At 39.4% G+C, this 11,916-nt stretch overlaps 1 pseudogene; it reads left to right on the top strand.

Annotated features, from left to right (window-relative positions):
* Positions 1–5,326: 5,326 nt before the first annotated feature.
* Positions 5,327–5,978, top strand: LOC125928588 (acireductone dioxygenase-like; annotated as a pseudogene).
* Positions 5,979–11,916: the final 5,938 nt, after the last annotated feature.

Below are 11,916 nucleotides of genomic sequence, written 5' to 3'. Positions count from 1 at the left end.
CAAAGATAATCACACTGGATTAGGTTTTAACACATGAATTTGGGGGACACACAAACATTCAGTCCACAGAAAAGTCTTTTGCCCATTTTTTAATCAGGTTATTTGTTTTTATTGTTGTTGAGTTGTAGGCATTCTGCATATATTCTGAGACACTGCCTGCTTATCAGATATCTAATTTGCAAATATTTTCTCCCATTCTATAGTTTGTTTTTTGACTCTATTGATTGTGTCCTTTCATTCACAACAATTTGCAAGTTTCACGTAGTCCCATTTGTCTATTTTTTGCTTTCATGGCCTCTTTACTCCCACATCCAGAGATATTGATTGTGTCGCCTAGGTGAAATGCATAACAATGCCTGTGTCATAAATGGATGCTGGATAATGGGCATTTCTATTCCCTATCCACCTCCCTTTGTTTCTCTCAAGAAACCCAAGCCACACAAACATAAATAAACATAAATTGATGATAGATGAGGATGATGATAGATAGATAGATATCATTTATCTATATTTTTTATATTTAAGATAGATATTTTAGATTGTAACTTAGAAATTACACAACCCATATTAAAAAGAACATGGGTCATGTGGAAATTGAGATTTTTTTATTCTCTTCCCTGTCTGTCCTGTTTGTTACTACACTTCCCAAGGATGGTTCTTAATCTACCCACTGCCTCTTTCTTCAACCACAAATGGGGAGAAGTTTTGCTTCTCTGTCCCTTTCTGGATGATGACAGTGGAAAATCAGAAGCTCTCCTTCAAGACCCACTCCCTTCCTGCAACATCATTCTTCTGGACCATCTCTGTTTCAGAAATTCAGGCAGAAAACATTCTAAAAGTGTCAGCTGTCCTAGAAAGGAGGCCATACACACTCACTGATGCCAAAATGCAAGGGCAGCAGAGACAGCCCACTGTTAGTCTGCCTGGGAGTCCAGGGGAACCTTTGAGAGGAAGGAGTTTTTCCCTTAATGTTTAGTTGTTAAATTTGAGAGAGAGCACAAACACGAGTGCAGGAAAGGGGACAGAGAGAGAGAGAGAATCCCGAGCAGGATCCATGTTATCAGCGAGAGCACAAGTGGGGCGCATTCCCATCAACACGAGATCATGACCTGAGCCGAAATCAAGAATCAGATGCTTAACTGACTGAACCACCCAAATGCCCCAGGAAGGAGCTTTTAGACCAGGAAACAGAGCTGGAACATTTAGCTGACCTAGGGCAAACAGCAAAGTGCTAGCTCCTGTCATGCTCTGTACAATTATGGCCCAGCAGTTTCCAACCATGAAAGCAGATTCGTGAGAGAAGGACAGATGAAAAACTCAGGAAAGTAGATAAAGAGATAAAGAAATGGCTTCTAGAGACTTCAAGATAAATGCTCCTCAAGCTTTTCCTGCTCCTCTGTTCTAATTCATGACTACCTGAACACTATATTCCTGTCTCAGCAGCTGTTTCTCCAAATCCCATGCCCAGAAGGCTGTTTCCTGTAGGAACTCCTTGCCCACTGTAATTACCATGAGTATGGCTACAAACATGGCACCTCTTTGGCTTCTCCATTAGAGCTGACATAGGCTACTTCACTGAACAAACTGAGAGGGCAACTGCCACATAACAGCCTGTTTCCCAATGATTTTTTCTCTGTTTTTTTTTTTTTTTTTTTGTATATACAATCAACCCTCAAGTAGCAAGTGATCTTTAGTTGTCCTCATGTATTTAAGAAACAGTAACAAGTGGACTGAACAATCATCGGACCAGACTTGTCAACTAGTGGACTTCACTTTAGAGAAAGGGCAAACTGTGTGGGCCACTTTATTTGGGGCCAGCCATTCAACAGGATTCATAATTCATTATTCTTAGGTTCATTTCATGAGCCAAGAGCCCAACAGTCCCCTAATCTCAGGGGGTCAAGTTGGACGTCCATAATAAGGCTGGCTGGAAACATTCTTAGACTCCAGCAATAGAAACAGTCTGTAGATCCCACCATTGAGTACATAGTCCTAAACGTCATCCTCCTTTTTTCACTACAGAGCCATGCCCACCCTATTCTGAAGGTCTTGTTGACCCCACTCCAGATTTCTGTGGTTCAAACTCTCTAAAGTCAATCCCTTTTCTTCTGATGGGTTGATTAGGGAAGAAGAATTGTGAAACCTCAATATCTAAACAGAATGGTGAAAGGAATCAGTTAAGCTTTAAAGAAATTTTTCCACATTTATTATAAATTGAAACCTACTTAATACCTTAATATCTAATTGAACCTCAGTTATCTCAGTTGTTAATAATATTCCTTACTTTGGCCTTGAGGGATTGAGAAATTCATGAAATGGGTTCTTTTCTGTACTTAATATGGGTAAAATAAAATATCAGTACCATGGCACATGAGATAATTTTCTTATATAATCGAGGCAAAAATGAAAAGGAGAAATAACAATAATCTTGTAGCCTAGCTCTATGTTTCAAGATTGCAATGTATTATGCAAATTATATTTGTAAAGGCATATGAGGCAGGTATTGTTTGCATTGTGCAAATAAATACACAGAAGTTTACAAAGATGAACATACTTTGACCAAACCTGCATGGTTAGTAGCAGGTAGGAAAGTGATGCACACACATATTTAAACTGACTCAAAAAATCATGTTCTCTTTAATGTTAAATTATAACAATGACTAGAAATTTGTGGTCACAAATCTAGATGAGGTCCAGGTTAAAATGAAAATTGACTGTCAGAGAAATACAAATCTTGCAGCAGCAGCATGCAGTGAAAACCATATAGGCTCTGTAATCAGGCTGAATTTCATCCAAACTCTGATGTTTTCATTTACTGCAAAAACAAGGAGACGCTCCACTGGGTTCTTCTGAGAGTGAAAGACTTGCCAGTGCGAATTACCGCAGGGATAAATGGATCCTAAAAAACAGCCTGTAAGAAGAGGGATATACATGGGGAAAAGGAGAGGATCTGGCTTTTCTTTCTCAGTCTAACCTTTGAGAGGTAGACAAGCCCAAATGTGATCTTGGACAGGGAGGGTAAAGGATGGCGTTTTAAATGGAGGTTTTATTAATATTTATTAATATTTAGGTTAGCCAACAGGTCAGGGAATGACTGACTTTGAAAAGATAACTTGTGAGAAAATATTTGTAAAAGACAAATCTGATAAAGGACTGTTATCCAAACACAAACTCTTAAAGCTACACAGTAAGAAAAAGAACTACCTTATTTAAAAATGGGCCGAAGACCTGAACAGACACCTCACCAAAGAAGATATAGAGATGGCAAATAAGCATATGAAAAGATGCCCCACATCATATGTCATCAGGGAAACGCAAGTTAAAACACTGAGATACTACTACATACCTATTAGAGTGACCTAAATCAAGAACACTGACAATAGCACATGGTGGGGTAGATGTAGAGCAAAGGGAACTCTTATTCATTGCTAGTGGGAACGGAAAATGGTGTAGACACTTTGGAAGAAGTTTAGCCATTTCTCACAAAACTAAACATACGTTTACCATACAATCCAGCGATTGTGCTCCTTGGTGCTTAACCAAAGGAGCTGAAAAACCTACAGATGGATGTTCATTGCAGCTGTATTCATAATTGCCAAAACTTAGAGGCAACCAAGATGTCCTTCAGTTTGTGAATGGATGAATAAGCTGTGGTTCATCCAGACAGTGGAATATGATTCAGTGCTAAAAAGTAATGAGCTATCAAATCATGAAAAGACATGGAAGATGGGGCACCTGGGTGGCTCAGTCAGTTAAGCATCCGACTTCCGCTCAGGTCATGATCTCACAGCTCATGAGTTCGAGCCCCACGTCAGGCTCCATGCAGACACTCCAAGCCTGGAGCCTGCTTCAGATTCTGTGTCTCCCTCTCTCTGCCCTCCCCTGCTTGTACTCTGTCTCTCTCTCTCACACACACACACAAATAAATGAACATTTAAAAATATTTTTTTAAAGATAAGTAACTTTAAAAAAAGACATGAAGAAACTTAAATACATATTACTAAGTAAAGGAAGCCAACTCTATGACAACCTGGAAAAGGCAAAACTATGCAGACAGCAGAGAAGTTAATGGTTGTCAGAGCCTCTGGGGGAGAGAGGGATTGACAAGTGAAACACAGGGCTTTTAGGGCAAAGAAACTACTCTGTGTGACACTGTAATGTTTATACATATAACAGATACATGTCATCATACATTTGTCCAAACCCATCAAATGACAACACCAAGAGAGGTGTAATGTAATTACACTAATGTAACCTATGGACTTCGGGTCATGATGATGTATAACTGTATATTCGTCAATTATATCAAATGTACAACTCTAATGGAGAATGTTGATAATGGAAGAGGCTGTGCATGTGGGAAGGCAAGAGACATGTGGGAAATCTCTGTACTTCTGCTCAATTTGCTGTGAGCCTAAAACTGCTCTAAAGAAAATATAAAACTCATACATGATATGCACTAAACATATTAATGAAAAACTAAAGGATGTGAAGAGTGTAATACGTAACAATACAAAGAGACTCTCCCCCACTCATGCTCTCTCTCTCTCTCTCAAAAAAAAATATTTAATAATAATAGTGCCAAACTTTCTCACACTTTTTTTTAAATTTTTTTATAATGTTTATTGTTGAAAGAGACAGAGTGTGAGTGGGGAAGAGTCAGAGAGAGAGAGGGAGACACAGAATCCGAAGTAGGCTCCAGGCTCTGAGCTGTCAGCACAGAACCCTATGTGGGGGCTCGAACCCACGAGCTGTGAGATCATGACCTGAGCTGAAGTCAGATGCTTAACCAACAGAGCCACCTAGGCACACCTCTCACACTCTAAAAAACTGAAGAGGAGGGAACACTCTCAAACTCGCTTACGAGGCCAGGATTACCCTGATACAAAATCTGATGAGGACACTACTAAAAAGGACAACTACAAGCCAATATCCCTTATGTAAATAAATGCAAGATTACCAACTTCAGCAAACTGAATTCAACAGCACATTTAGAGAATTATATGCCATGATTCCGTAGGTTTTATCACTGGGGTAGAAGGATGGTTTCACAGACACAAATCAGTAAATGTGACACAGCACATCAATAGAACGAAAGATTAAAATTATATGATCATCTCAATTAGATGTAGAAAAGCAGGCAACAAAATACTACATCCTTTCATGATAAAAACAAAACTGTCAAACACAGTTCTAAACATGTTTATGTGTTTTAACAAATGAGGCACATGGTTTTTCTTTTTCTGATTCTTGAAGAAGCAACTCATCCTGGCATTTTAAGCTATCAAGGATTTGGCTCTTCCTTCGCTGCGTCCTCCGCCCGGCCATGGTGCAGGCCTCGTACGTGGACAAGTCGGCCGACGACCCGAGGCTGCCCCACCGCAGCGAGCCCTGCAGCCTGGTCCGCCTGGAGCACCTGCGCCTGCTCGGGGTTATTTACTGGAAGCTTGATGCTGACAAATACGAGAATGATCGGGAGTTAGAAAAGATCCGAAAACAGGGAAACCATTCCTGGGTGGACACAACAACCATATGCAAGGATAAATTACCAAATTATGAAGAAAAGATCAAGATGTTCTAGGAGAAGCACCTGCACCTGGACGACGAGATCCACTACATCTTGGCACCGGCTACTTTGATGTGACAGACAGAGAGGACAAGTGGACCCGCATCTTCATGGAAAAAGGAGACATGATCACCCTTCCCGCGGGGATCTATCACGGTTCACTCTGGATGAAAACAACTACATGAAAGCCTTGCGGCTGTTTGTGAGAGAACCGGTGTGGACGGCCGTACAACCGGCCGGCAGACCATTTCTAGGCTCCGGGGCAGTACATGGAATTTTTGGCACAGACAGGGTAGCGGCGCCCTGGGGCCTCGCTCACCCTTCGCCCTTGGAAATGTCCTGAACGTGATCCCGGCAGAGAACTTGTCGTAGACGGGGGGCCACGAGAGCTTTCCTCTGCCAGGTTATTTGATCCAAGGGTGTTCTGATGAAAAGAGCTTTTAAAACAAGTGATTTTTACATGTTAGCAGCTCTGGGAATGTGGACAGATCACATTTTACCTAATTCGAGATCCGCGGCCAGCAGCCATGCGTCAGCGCGCACGTTCGATTTTAACGCAAACGAGAGCATCTGCCAAACGTGCCTGCGGAGCTGCTCAGCCCAGACCTGGTGCTTGGACGGTGAGCAGCTGTCGGCCGATGCCACGCCTGCATTGTAAGCAGGTGTCACAGTGGATGACACACTGGCCAGCTAGAGGACGTTTTTCTCCCAGAACTGGGTGGAGACCGGTCGGGGGTCAAGCTCTCACATTAGTGGGGGACACTCGGGATTCCTTGTGTACTTTCTTGTTGGAAACAAAGTAGTTGCCTTAACTGTGTACTCTGGGCTTGGAGTCCTTATTCAGGAACATATTGGTCAGTAAAACCACCGTTCAGATACAAAAAGAAAAAAAAAAGCTATCAAGGGTTCTAACCTCATCACAGCATCAACCAGAGACAGAGGTGATGCAATAATGGAGTGAGGACAGGATCAGGGGACAAAGTGTTACTCTAGATGCAGGGCTTTGACCCATAGTGTCTCATCCAGGGCCAGAGATGCCTCTGCCCTCACTCTCCGCAGCCATACCTTTTCCCATCCCTCTTTGCGATTGGCTCCCTTCTTTTAACCCTTGGAATGTTCTCTGCCCTATCCTATTCTAAGCTGTTTCCATTGAACAAATAATAATTCTTAAAAACCCTTTATACTACTTTAAAAGGAGCACTACATATATTTATAGATATAAAGATGTATGTGTTTGAATATGTGAGGATTCATAAGGAATTAGTGACAATTGTTACTTCCAACATGGAGAATTCAGGGACAGAACGGACGGGAGGAAGACATATTTTCACTGCATAACCTCCACTTACATTGTTCAATTTTTTACCATGTGCAAGTATTATTTAGTCATAATATATTTTAATAATAATTACTGATTTTTAATTTTTTTAACTTTTATTTATTATTGACAGACAGAGAGAGACAGAGCATGAGCATGGGAGTTACACAGAGAGAGAAAGACACAGAATCGGAAGCAGGCTCCAGGCTCTGAGCTGTCAGCACAGAGCCCGACATGGGGCTCGAACTCACGAACCGTGAGATCATGACCTGAGCCGAAGTCAGACGCTTAACTGACTGAGCCACCCAGGCGCCCCAGGAACTATGATTTATTAAGTGCCTGGCCTTCGATTCTCTCAAAATCCCCACAAAGTCAAGGTCATTGTCGCACTTTTAAATTAAAATAGAGAAACTAATATTTAGAGACACTAAGTAATTTGCTCATTGTCACACAGCTAGTAAGCACTGAGCCAAAATACAAAACCAGCCCCACTACATGCCTCACAAATTGCTGTTTCCTCCATTAACCATGGAATGTGGCCTCTTCACCTCAGCTGCCTGACACCCATCCCTCAGGTCTCCTGAACTCAATTTTCTTTCCCTATTCCATACTGACTAAAGCACAATCGTTCCAACACTCTCGATTTCATAACTTCATCCCCTCCGATCTGGGACATACTAAACAAAACTAAACTCACAAACAAACGAAGCAAACAGAACTACTCACCCTTGGGGCGCCTGGGTGGCTCAGTCGGTTAAGCATCCGACTTTGGCTCAGGTCATGAGCTCAAGGCTGGTGGGTTCCAGCCCAACATCGGATTCTGTGCTGATAGCTCAGAGCCTGGAACCTGCTTCAGATTCTGTATCTCCCTCTCTCTCTCTGTCCCTTCCTCACTCACGCTCTGTCTCTCCATCTCTTAAGAAATAAATAAACATTAGGAAAAAAAAGAAAGACAAGAACTACTTATCCAAACTTACCTTTTTCCCAAAAGAACCCTCCTGAATGAAGGTCATAAGACAAAGTGTATTCCCAACATTTAACATGTTAGTAGTTTTCCAATGAACCTTCCTTTATTACTAATAAGTCATTGAGATCAAAGGTTCTTATGTATTCTATACCTCTTTTTACTCAATGTTGTGGATTTATACCCCGGTCTTGAGGTGAATTATCACTTTCTCTCATAAACCTATATGAAAAAATTGATGCAATCTGTAATGCCTTAAAAATTCGATGAAAATTGCCTCTTCTGATAAGCTGCTTATGCTGTCTTGATAACTAACTAGATGCCCCAAATTATCTATTCTTCCTTTAGAACTTACAGACCCTTAGTTGATTATCCTAAGCCACAGATTTCTCCATCATAGTTAAAACACCCAAGCTAATCCTTTTTTTTTTTTTTAACATTTATTTATTGTTGACAGACAGAGTGTGAGCAGGGGAGAGGCAGAGAGAAAGGGAGACAAAGAATCTGAAGCAGGCTCCAGGCTCTGAGCTGTTGGCACAGAGCCTGACATGGGGCTCCAACCCTACGAACTTTGAGATCATTACCTGAGCCAAAGTTGGACACTCAACCAACCGAGCCACCCAGCACCCCTCCTTTTTGTAAAAAGTTCTAAATTCTGACTCTTAGTCTTGTATAAAACTTTCCACCAGCGTTTTTATAACCCTTATAACTACAGAAGTCCCTGTCACTAGGCTGGGCCCCTAGGTTTCCACTAATAATCTCAGGAATCACCATGCTTTACATGCTTTCTGGGACCTACATACTTACCACCCACACACCACAGTCTTAACATGCTTCTCTTGTCATTTGGCCAATAACAACTTCAGTAAGTTTTTCACCTCCTAAGCTTTAATATTAAAGGTAAGAAAGTATCAGAGAAAATCTTCAGAGACAACCACAAAACAAGGAATAATATGGCAATAAATACATATCTATCAATAATTACTTTGAATTTAAGTGGACTAAATGCTCCAATCAAAAAACATAGGGTAACAGAATGGATAAAAAAAAAAAAGACTCACTATATACTGTCTACAAAAGACCCATTTTAAACCTAAAGACACCTGCAGATTGAAAGTCAGAGGATGGAGAAACATTTGTCATGCAAATGAATGTCAAAAGAAAGCTAGAGTAGCAACAAGTACATTGGACAAAATAGACTTTAAAATAAAGACTGTAGCCAGAGACAAAGAAAAACACTATATAATAATAATAAAGGGAGCAACCCAACAAAACATATACAATTGTAAATATTTGTGCACCCTACACAGGAGTACCTAAATACATAAAATGGTTAATAACAATCATAAAGGGACTAACTGATAATAATACAATAATAGTAGGGGACACTTACATCAAAGGTCAGATTAACTAAACAGAACACCAACAAGGAAGCAATGCCTTTGCATGACACACTGGACCAGATAGGTTTAACACATATATTCAAAACATTCCATCCTGAAACAGCAGAATACACATTCTGTTCAAGTGTACATGGGACATTCTCCAGAATAGATCACATATTAGCCCACAAAACAAACTTGAACAAATCAAGAAGATTTGAAATCATATCATTCACCTTTTGGGACCACAACACTATGAAACTAGAAGTTCACCGCAAGAAAAAACCTAGAAAGACCACAAATACATGTAAGTTAAATAACATGCTGCTAAACAATGAATGGTTCAAACAGGAAAGCTAAGAAGAAATTAAAAAGTACATAGAAACAAGTGAAAATGAGAACACCATGGTTAAAAATTCTGGGAAGCAAGTAAAAGCTCAAATAAACAACATAACCTTGCATCTAAAGCAGCTAGAAAAAGAAAAAAACCCTGAAACCATCAGAAAGAAGGAAATAATAAAGAATAGAGCAGAAATAAATGACAGAGACACTAAGAAATATAATAGAACAGATCAATGAAGCCAGGAGCTGATTCTTTGAAAAGAACCAAAAAATTGATAAACCTCTAGCCAGCCTTATCAAGAAAAAAAGAGAAAGGATTTATATAAATAAAACCACAAAGGAGAGAGGAGAAATAACAAACACAGAAATACAAACAATCATAAGAGAATGTTATGAACAACTGCATGCAAACAAATTGGGCAACCTAGAAAACATGGATAAATTCCTAGAAACATATCTACCAAAGCTCAAACAAGAGGAAATAGAAAACTTGAACTGACCTATAACCAGCAAAGAAATTGAATCAGCAATCAAAAAACTCCCAACAAACAAGTCCAGGACCAGTTGGCTTCACAGGAGAATTCTACCAAACATGTAAAGAAGAATTAATACCTATTCTTCTTAAACTGTTCCAAAAAATAGGAAAGTAAGGGAAATTTCCAAATTCCTGATTCTATGAGGCCAACATTACCCTGACACCAACACCAGATAAAGACACCACTAAAAAAGAGAACTACAGGCCAATGTCCCTGATAAACATAGATGCAAAAACTCTCAATAAAATAGTAGCAAACCAAATTCAATGATCCATTTTTTTTTAAATTCACCACGATCAAATAGGATTTATTCCTGTGTTCCAAAGGTGGTTCAACATTTGCAAATCAATCAGTGTGATACATCACATCAATAAGAGAATAGGTAAGGACCATACAATCATCCCATCAAATGCAGAAAAAGCATTTGACAAAGTTCAACATCCATTCCTGATAAAAAACCTTCAACAAAATGGGGTTAGAGGGAACATACCTCAACATAATCAAAGCCATCTGTGTAAAACCCAGAGCTTACATCATTTTTAATGGGGGAAAACTGAGATTTTTACTCCTAAAGCCAGAAACACGACATGGATGTCCACTCTCACCATTTTTATTCAACTTAGTACTGAAGGTCCTAGCCACAGCAATCAGACAACAGAAAGAAATAAAAGGACTCCAAATTGTGAAGGAAAAAGTAAAACTTTCACTATTTGCAGATGACATAATACTGTATGTAGAAAACCCTAAAGACTCCACCAAAGAAGACTGCTAACACTGATAAATTCAGTACAGTTGCATGATACAAAATTAATGTAAACAAATCTGTTGCATTTCTATACACCAATAATCAAGCAGCAGAAAGAGAAATCAAGGAATTGATCCCATTTACACTTGCACCAAAAACCATAAGATACCTAGGAATAAGCCTAACCAAAGAGGTAAAAGATCTGTACTCTGAAAACTATAGAACACTTATGAAAGAAATTCAAGACAACACAAAGAAATGGAAAGACATTCCCTGCTCATGTATTGAAGAACAAATATCGTTAAAATGTCTATATTACCCACAGCAATTTATACCTTTAATGCAATCTCCATCAAAATTCAAACAGCATTTTTCACAGAAGTAGAGCAAACAATCTTAAAATTTGTATGAAACTACAAAAGACCCCTAATAGCCAAAGCAATCTTGAAACGAAAAGCAAAGCTGGAGGCATCACAATTCTGGACTTTGAATTATATTACAAAGCTATAGTAATCAAAACAGTATGGTACTGGCACAAAAATAGACACATAGATCAATGGAACAGGATGGAATTTCCAGAAATAAACTGACAATTATATGGTCAATTAATCTTTGACAAAACAGTAAAGGATATCCAATGGGAAAAAGACAATGTTTTCAACAAATGGTATTGGGAAAACTGGATGGCAACGTTCAAAAGAATGAAATGGCCTACTTTCTTACACCATAAACAAAATGAAATTCAAAATGGGTGAAAGACCTAAATGTTGAGACCTGAAACCATCAAAATCCTAGAAGAGAACACAGAAAGTAACTTCTTTGACATTGACAGTAGCAACTTCTTTTTAGATATATCTCCTGAGACAAGGGAGACAAAAGGAAAAATAAACTATTGGGACTACATCAAAATAAAAAGATTCTGCACAGCAAAGGAAACTAGCAAAACTAAAAGGCAACCTATGAAATGGGAGAAGACACTTGCAAATGACATATCTGGTAAAGGATTAGTATCCAAAATATATAAAGAGGTGCATCTGGGTGGCTCAGTTGGTTAAGTGTCTGA

Source organism: Panthera uncia, chromosome D1 (genome assembly GCF_023721935.1).
Source record: "Panthera uncia isolate 11264 chromosome D1, Puncia_PCG_1.0, whole genome shotgun sequence".
In the NCBI taxonomy this organism is placed as follows: Eukaryota; Metazoa; Chordata; class Mammalia; order Carnivora; family Felidae; genus Panthera; species Panthera uncia.
Note: the sequence above shows the minus strand (reverse complement) of the source record. Positions and strands in the feature narration are given on the sequence as shown.